Genomic DNA, 9410 nt, shown 5'->3' with positions numbered 1-9410 from the left:
CAAAGGGTTAACTGTGTGCTTGGAGTGTTTTAATAGGGGGTGGAGGGGTGTTCTTCACTGTAAGCACACTGATTGGCATAGCTGTACTGTGCACAGCCATCCCGAGCACTGTGCTCAAGCTGACAGGGAGGAAGATTGTTTGTAAACAAAACAATATTCCTCCCCGTCGGAGATGCTCGGTAATTACCGGCCCGGACCCAGTGATTGACATTAGCGTCTGCAAATGATGGCGTGGGTAGGGCTTGTGCGCGCCCCTACCCGGAATTGCAAAATCGTGTGTGTGTGTGTGTGTGTATATATATATATATATATATATATATATATATATATATTGTGGGAATTTGCTTCAAAGTGGTAGAGCTTTTAAACGCACACAGCTACTCACTTATTTTTCAAGGCCTTTTTAGCCCACTTTTGTTTAAATGAAAGTTCAAACAGAAGTTTCCCACACAGGGGTATCGATCATCCATAAAACAACGGTTCAGCCTCCTGGCTTACACTCAGCTTGCTGTCTGTCTCCTGCAGACTTCTTCCAAAAAATATGGCACTTGCACACCGCTGGCCTCTAGCACACAGCTAGTCTCTAGCAGCCCCTTGCTGCTTTTGGCTTCCACCTCTCCTAGGTGAAGCCCACCTGACTTCCAGGCAGTGACCTCCTGTCTTCCAAGTGGAGCCCTCCTGACTCCTCTCTGCCGGGGTGGAGCCCAGAACTCTGATCCTGACTCTCTGCACAGGTGGGTGCAGGCCTTTTCAAACAGTCTCCTGGCCATTCCCAAAACCTGGTCCCAGGATTGGAGATTTCATCCCTCCCAGATCGCTTCGAAATCTCCAGGCTCCAGCTCCCAAAACAGACCTTACAAACAAAGGAGGAATGTGAAAAGCCACTTTCCTCCGTATCAAACACTTACCCTGGAGCCCCTCAACCTGCCTAGTTGAGAATCCTGGGTGACAGATCGTCACACTGTCACATATCCCCCCCTTTGTTTTGATCCCGTAGGGGGCAGAACACACAACTTATACCTTCTGGCACCTCTGTGCCAGCTCTCACTTACAGGGATCCAATCTGGTCTAACCATAAATTTCCTAAAGGGGAACTCTACCCAATGACTCCTTTGGTGTCTCTCCCCAAGCCCCATTGTCAATCTGCTATGGGCTCTAATCAGACCTTGCCTACTCTTTTTCCGGGTGCACTTCCATAAACACTTTCTCTCTTGAAATCCTAACGGGGTCCCCCTGGCCTTTCTATCGACCTTTCTGCCCCTTTGCTTCAGGTGCTCAGGTTTCCTAATACCTCTCTCAGTATTCCTGTCCCAAGGCTGTAGGGGAACTATTTCTACTGTATTTGTACCAGGACCACACCCCTGATTTCTTGTACCTCTAGCTATCAAACCTGCATGACTAATTACCACAGCATTCAGTTTACCATGAATGGTTATATTCCAGTCAATATTACACCTTTCAATATCGTTTCCAGCATTTGTTAGGACAGTGTCTGTAGAGGGCACACACACCATAGGGCAGCCATCACCCACGGGAACCACACAAGGTGCCACTTCACCTGGTGTCATGCAATCTGAAGGCGCCTGTCCCACCATTTTAACTTTTCCTACACCACTTGGATCTGTATCCAAACCCTGTACAGATGAGCTCTCCTCTGATCTATTTTGCCAGTTTTCACATACAACTTGTCCCTGTATTTCAGGTGTCTTATCAGACCTGCTACATAAATCTCTTTTTGGCCCAATGACCCTGATTTCTTGATACACATCCGTTTGAGCCCTGGTCAGGATCTCTGCTGTTCTCTGGTCCATGCTCGGCCCTTCCATCTCATTTTGTCCCCTGGTGCAGTCAACACGCCCTTCACTGACAACTGACCAGCACCATCCTGGACCATAGCAGCAGAAATGCTTCCCACCTGGCTGTTAGGAGGTGAAAGCTTTGACTCATTTTTCATTTCTCCAAAACATTTCTCATCTATCACATTTACAGGTAATCCAGCGGCATACCCTGATACCACTTTTAACACCATCAACAAATTCAGAAATAAACCACTTTCTTGTTCCCGTTTGATATGTACAGCCAGCCATTTGTTGCTCCACCTAGTGGTACTCCGCAGTACCAGACCATCTGACTGTGGAGGAGACACCCCAGTATACATTGGTTGTACGTTCCAAAGTTCAAGCATCTCCTTTAATACTTTGGTTACAACCCAACCACTTGACTCTAAACCTAAGACCTTCCTGCCCATATTTAGGGCACTGGGAACGCTGAGAGACTCACCTGCTGAGACTTGAGAAGTTGTAATTTTTAAAGGGACCTCCTCCAAGCTGGCGATAACCACAGCCTGGTGCTCCACCAGAGCGCGGCCATGTGCTGGGCTCACTCTCAAAGTCTCAGACTCAGTATCCACAAGCTGCCCCTGATCATTCCCAGTGACAACATCATTTTGACACTCCATGCCAACATCACTTTTGTGGGTCACAAACAAAGTCTCTGCTGTATACACGCCCTTATCTATAGGCTGTTCTATAGATCCTCCTGCTGGCACAGCAGAAACAGTGTCCACCTTATTTTTTTGCATAAAAACCTCATCTATCAACGAGATTAGCCTTTTACCCCAACTATCCCAATCCATTGTATATGTGCTCAATTCGCCAGTGCTCCTCAGCACCGAACCATCCGCCCAAGGAGACACATAAGAATAGACGGGCTTAGTTGTAGATCCCTTGCACAAATCACTCTGGATCATGTCAGACTTAGGTAACACCTGTTTTCCAACTGCAGGTTGCAATACCTCACATCCACCACTTTGCTCTGGTGGCGCTTCCTGAATTACACACACATTTGCATTTTTGCCAAGCTGCATTAACCCATTGTTCACCTGAACACTTTCAGTATTATTAGGCTGCACCAACACACTCCTATGACAAGGTGCAGTTCCACTCTGCTCCACCAGAGTGACATCGCAGTTGTCCAGGGCAACCTCCGGCTCCAATACACGGAGACCCCTGGAGATGTCTAAGGACACCTGTGCTGTCTTACCACCAGTTGCTATGGGAAATGACCCATCTTTAATTACAGCTTTTGCACTGCAAGAGCTCAGGGTTTTCCCAACAGCAGTACATTTCACAACAACATCATCAGCATTTGTAGCTCTCGTGGGCTGTACTAGCCTACTACCAACCTGTGACTGGCACACATTAGTGACATCACTTGCTTTTTGAGAACCATGCACAGGTTTAACTTTAACCCCTAACTCCCCACTGTACAAGGCACTGCACATGGAAAAGTCACTCTCAAAAGCACATTCAGTGGCCCAACTAACTGGGGTCACTCCTACATCAGAATGGACAGTCTCATAACCAGTCCTTCTCAACATGACAGTCCCAGCCATGGTTTTATCACACACAGTCTTACCCACCACAGTAGTAGGTGTCACCATCTTCATTTGAGTGCGTTGTCTCATAAACGCATCTTCAACTGCACTTTCCTTGGCAACTTTTCCCTTGCCCCAAGGTGAAGTAACAGGCGCCATCATAGGCTCCATGGACTCTCTGGCACCCCCTGCAGGCCCAACAGGAACTTCCTCCCTGTTGCCAGAGGTGGCTGCCAACATTTTAAAACAAGACTCTGGACTTGCAATTGTAGATATTTGCCCAGTATCAGCGGTATTCCAGAGTCTGAGACAGTAAAAGATCCCATGCCCCCACTGACCACATTCCATGCAGGGTACATTTCCACACTTCCCTTTATTGGGATACTGAACCACATCTCCAAGGCAGCTCCTCCTTCCAGGCAATATTTTTTCTCCGGTCGCCATGGGAGATTGCACTCTCCAAGCAGAACTTCGCTGGCTAACACGCTGTATTGGCTCCTCTTGATGCCACTTGTCATGATCCTTATATGACATTGCCCCCTGTACACAGACAGCCCGACTGGCCTCCTCTGTGTTGCTATGGGCCTTCACTCTTGATCCTGGCCTCTGGTCAGCCCCTCTCCTTGCACATAGCTTGGGCTTCTCTCTGCTGGACCCTCTTTCAAGCCATGACACATTCACATTTTTCACAACAGCTACTGGTTTAACTGCAGCAGCACTGCCAGGGGCAACAACACCCCTCTCCCAGGTACAGACATCCTGCAGCTCTCTCCTTGCACTGAAGGTTGGCTTGCTTTCCTCTGTAGGTTGGTTCAATGCTGCCAGGTGCTGCTTGCACCAGTCCACAGCAGATTCACCCACATCTACATTTCCCAGCTTGGCTGGGGCATGCGGTATATAACCCCCTAGCCACAGGGCTTTCTCTCTCATCTCAGCAAACATTGCCTCCTTTTTCTGTTTTGACCGCCCCATCTTTGCAGTCATGCACACAGCAGTGTGTTACACAGTTCAGCAACACCAAGGAACAGTCTCTTTAAGGCAAAGTCCTTTTCTTTAGCATGTTCTCCTCTCCTGCACACACAGATAGTGCAGACATATGCACCAAACACAGTTCATATAACTGATGAACTTACTTCAATCGCTGGGATCTCCAATTCTGCCCGCATCCTCCACCATATGTGGGAACTCGCTTCAAAGTGGTAGAGCTTTTAAACGCACACAGCTACTCACTTATTTTTCAAGGCCTTTTTAGCCCACTTTTATTTAAATGAAAGTTCAAACAGAAGTTTCCCACACAGGGGTATCGATCATCCACAAAACAACGGTTCAGACTCCTGGCTTACACTCAGCTTGCTGTCTGTCTCCTGCAGACTTCTTCCCAAAAATATGGCACTTGCACACCGCTGGCCTCTAGCACACAGCTAGTCTCTAGCAGCCCCTTGCTGCTTTTGGCTTCCACCTCTCCTAGGTGAAGCCCACCTGACTTCCAGGCAGTGACCTCCTGTCTTCCAAGTGGAGCTTTCCTGACTCCTCTCTGCCGGGGTGGAGCCCAGAACTCTGATCCTGACTCTCTGAAAAGGCCTGCACCCACCTGTGCAATCAGTCTCCTGGCCATTCCCAAAACCTGGTCCCAGGATGGGAGATTTCATCCCTCCCAGATCGCTTCGAAATCTCCAGGCTCCAGCTCCCAAAACAGACCTTACAAACAAAGGAGGAATGTGAAAAGCCACTTTCCTCCGTATCAAACACTTACCCTGGAGCCCCTCAACCTGCCTAGTTGAGAATCCTGGGTGACAGATCGTCACACTGTCACAATATATATATATACAGTCATGGCCGAAATTGTTGGCACCCTTGATATTTTTCCTGAAAATCAAGTATTTCACACAAAAAAGGTATTGCATTAACACATGTTTTGCTATACACATGTTTATTCCCTTTGTATGTATTGGAACAAATATAAAACAGAGGCAGAAAAGCAAATATGACATAATGTCACACAAAACCCCAAAAATGGGCTGGACAAAAGTATTGGCACCCTTAACTTAATATTTGGTTGCACACCCTTTGGAAAACATAACTGAAATCAGTCGCTTCCTATAACCATCAATAAGCTTCTGACACCTCTCACCCGGAATTTTGGACCACTCTTCCTTTGCAAACAGCTCCAGGTCTCTCTTATTGGAAGGACACCTTTTCCCAACAGCAATTTTAAGATCTCTCCACAGGTGTTCAATGGGATTTAGATCTGGGCTCATTGCTGGCCACTTCAGAACTCTCCAGCGCTTCTTTGCCATCCATTTCTGAGTGCTTTTTGACGTATGTTTGGGGTCATTGTCCTGCTGGAAGACCCAGGATCTTGGACGCAAACCCAGCTTTCTGACACTGGGCCCTACAGTGCGACCCAAAATCCTTTGGTAATCCTCAGATTTCATGATGCCTTGCACACAGTCAAGGCACCCAGTGCCAGAGGCAGCAAAACAACCCCAAAACATCATTGAACCTCCACCATATTTTACCGTAGGTACTGTGTTTTGTTCTTTGTAGGCCTCATTCCGTTTTCGGTAAACAGTAGAATGATGTGCTTTACCGAAAAGCTCTATCTTGGTCTCATCTGTCCACAAGACGTTTTCCCAGAAGGCTTTTGGCTTACTCAAGTACATTTTGGCAAACTGTAGTCTTGCTTTTTTATGTCTCTGTGTCAGCAGTGGGGTCCTCCTGGGTCTCCTGCCATAGCGTTTCATTTCATTTAAATGTCGACGGATAGTTCGCGCTGACACTGATGCTCCCTGAGCCTGCAGGACAGCTTGAATGTCTTTGGAACATGTTTGGGGCTGCTTATCCACCATCCGGACTATTCTGCGTTGCAATCTTTCATCAATTTTCCTCATCCGTCCACGACCAGGGAGATTAGCTACAGTGCCATGGGTTGCAAACTTCTTGATAATGTTGCGCACTGTGGACAAAGGCAAATCTAGTTCTCTGGAGATGGACTTGTAACCTTGAGATTGTTGATATTTTGCCACAATTTTGGTTCTCAGGTCCTCAGACAGTTCTCGTCTCCTCTTTCTGTTGTCCATGCTTAGTGTGGCACAGACAGACACACAATGCAAAGGTTAAGTGAACGTCTCTCCTTTTTATCTGCTTTCAGGTGTGATTTCTATATTGCCCACACCTGTTACTTGCCCCAGGTGAGTTTACAGGAGCATCACATGCTTGTAACATTCTTATTTATCCGCAGTTGTGAAAGGGTGCCAATACTTTTGTCCAGCCCATTTTTGGAGGTTTGTGTGACATTATGTCGAATTTGCTTTCTTTCCTCCCTTTTTTTGTTTTGTCCCAATACACACAAAGGGAATAAACATGTGTATAGCAAAACATGTGTTAATGCAATACGTTTCGTGAGAAATACATGATTTCCTGGAGAAATATCAAGGGTGCCAACAATTTCGGCCATGACTGTATATATATATATGTGTGTGTGTGTGTGTGTGTGTGTGTGTGTGTGTGTGTGTGTGTGATTCTGTGCACAGGTGCCGCCCTGTAACAGTTTATCTGCTATAGGGCAGTCCTTAAGTGGTTAAATAAACTGAGGCTTGCAAAGAGGCAGATTTACTAAAGGAGATGAGCAACTTTACTCAGTAAATTATAGCTGGGATCACTGAATACCCATTCACCATCTTTCTACAATGTATCTCCTGACAATATATTTGTATACCTCATGTGCAAAACTGACAGTTAAATACAGTTACAGACATTCACAACAAAAGTTGTAAACCTTTCTGACCATAACTCTTTAACAGTCTTTGAAAGAAATCTTTGACATTAAAGACCTGGACCCATGTACAGTAAATTGAACTTTCAACCTACATTGGGAGCTAAATATTAATGGCTCTAGTCTATACTAAATTTGATTGGCCAGCCACAGTATCTACCCTGAGCTTTAATAGAGTCTTGGGTTGCTTAAATACATTTACCTTAATGCCCACATACATTTTCTGTAATTCTCCTGAATGATAAAAACAAATCGATTCAAAGCACTTTAATGCTGTTTGAAAGGTTAGGGACATGTATACTGCAATTTTTGTCTGTAAAGGAGATAATGGCTTGATGGTCTAAACCTTGACTTTACAGTGCTTAGCACCAATTATTGTTTTTTCTTTACATTTCTTAAACCTAAATAAATGAAAATCTATGGGAATGGTAGATGGAGTGGGAGTTGATAGAGCTTCCACAATGCAGCACTTTTATACATCTTTCTTCTAATGAGAAAAAATATCAATAGAGTGCAATGTCAGGTGCAAAAGAAGGTGAAAGCACCTGGCACTGACAAAAAAAAAAGAGTAGTGGGTGTTAGACAATGCAATCATTTCAACCAATCGGTCATCATTAGGGGCTGCGAAGACCCATTGGTTGAAATGTATTGCGCAGAGCTTAAACATGACATCAGATGCTACTACAGACTAGAGGTGCCATGGAATACACGCTGATGTGATTTCTATGTGTCTTTATCAACAGTCAGTGCTTAAGAATCTGTGCTATCTGAAGTGCTACTTTCCTTAGCTACAAGTCATGACTGCTGGGCTGCAGAGGGTACTGAATTGAAGATTTGTTGCACGTGCTATCTTGATTGTGTGAGAGATACCAGGATAGTGCTGCTTAAGTGTGATTTGATGTCCTATAATATGTGGGGTCAAATAATCTCGTAAGCAGTGCAGTGTGATCTTAAATGTGTGTGTGCTTCTTAAAATCTACAATTTAGGATGGAGGCACACACTCTGGTGAAGGTGAAATAAAGTTATCTTATACAGTATTATTTTAACAGAGAATTGAAGACAATTTAAAAACAATGGGCTTTTAAAATATGGACTAGTTAAATTAGCTATTAATGCTTATGGTTTTGCGATTTTCTGAATTTGTATGAATTGTTGCTTTTTGTTGAAATAAAGTAACTCTTCTAATGGGAAAGGCAAGCTTAACAAATGATGGGCTACATACAGAGACAAATTCCCAGTGTTTCAATGAGTTGCATAGTTTTTTTCTTTCTTATATGATGGATCTTATGTATGGGGTGATAAGTATATACATTTTTATGTAAAATTCTGGAAAATAACACTTAACAAAAAAATTTAACCTGATGGAAAGAGTAATGGGATAATCTAGACAAACTGTCAGTGGAGCAAATCTTCTATTTTTTCTTTTAATCTGGATTGATCTTTGTTTAGGATTAAACACCCACCAATATTTATATGCAAAGCAAATCCAGTACACGTAAAAATATCCAGTTCTGACAATGTCAATTATTTTGACAAAACAGCAGCTAATATTTTACTTTTCAAAAGATAACACGTGCCAAAAAATACAGTATAGCTTTCATTGCTGTTTTCCCACTGAGGAAATTTTCCTTCACATTCTGTTTGGTCACTGGGATAGGAAGTGAGCAGGACAGGATAGAAGAGGGAATTCTTACTAGCAAGACACAGAGAGCAATAAAAATCTGACAGAGGTTTCAACCCTTCCCTAGTCTGCAGACAACTATTACAAATCTTGCAAGCATTTCATAATTTGAACTGTATAAAGAGATGTTTATTACCTCATAAGCTTAAATAAAGCAAATATTTGCTTTGTCCTGCTTTAAGTTCAAGGCTGGTTTCACATTCTTGTCCTCCGGTTTCACCATGGCTCAGGTGTATTCATGGCTTTCACTCATTTTACTTGTGGTTTTAGCCACAGCCACATAGACTTTCTATTAGGTAATGTTTTCTGAAAGTACACAAAAGATGCACCATGCATGACTTTTGTTGCACTTTCAGAAAATGAGTAAAAAATGTGCAATGTGATAAAAAGTCTATAGGACCATGGCAGGAAAAACACTGATATATCCACATTGCAGCCAAACCACAGTGAAGCAGTGTAAAACCAGCTTAATGCACTGGTCAGTCTTTGCTATTGCAAATGGTTTCCACACTCAAGTGTTCCCAAGCAGCCTATTACAGGTTTCCTAAGTGATAGCATTAAAAAGCATTAGTTTACC

The sequence above is a fragment of the Staurois parvus genome, unplaced genomic scaffold, assembly GCF_062004578.1.
Source record: "Staurois parvus isolate SC_StPar_1 unplaced genomic scaffold, SC_StPar_1.0 ptg000006l, whole genome shotgun sequence".
Taxonomy (NCBI): Eukaryota; Metazoa; Chordata; class Amphibia; order Anura; family Ranidae; genus Staurois; species Staurois parvus.
This window is presented reverse-complemented; position numbering follows the sequence as displayed.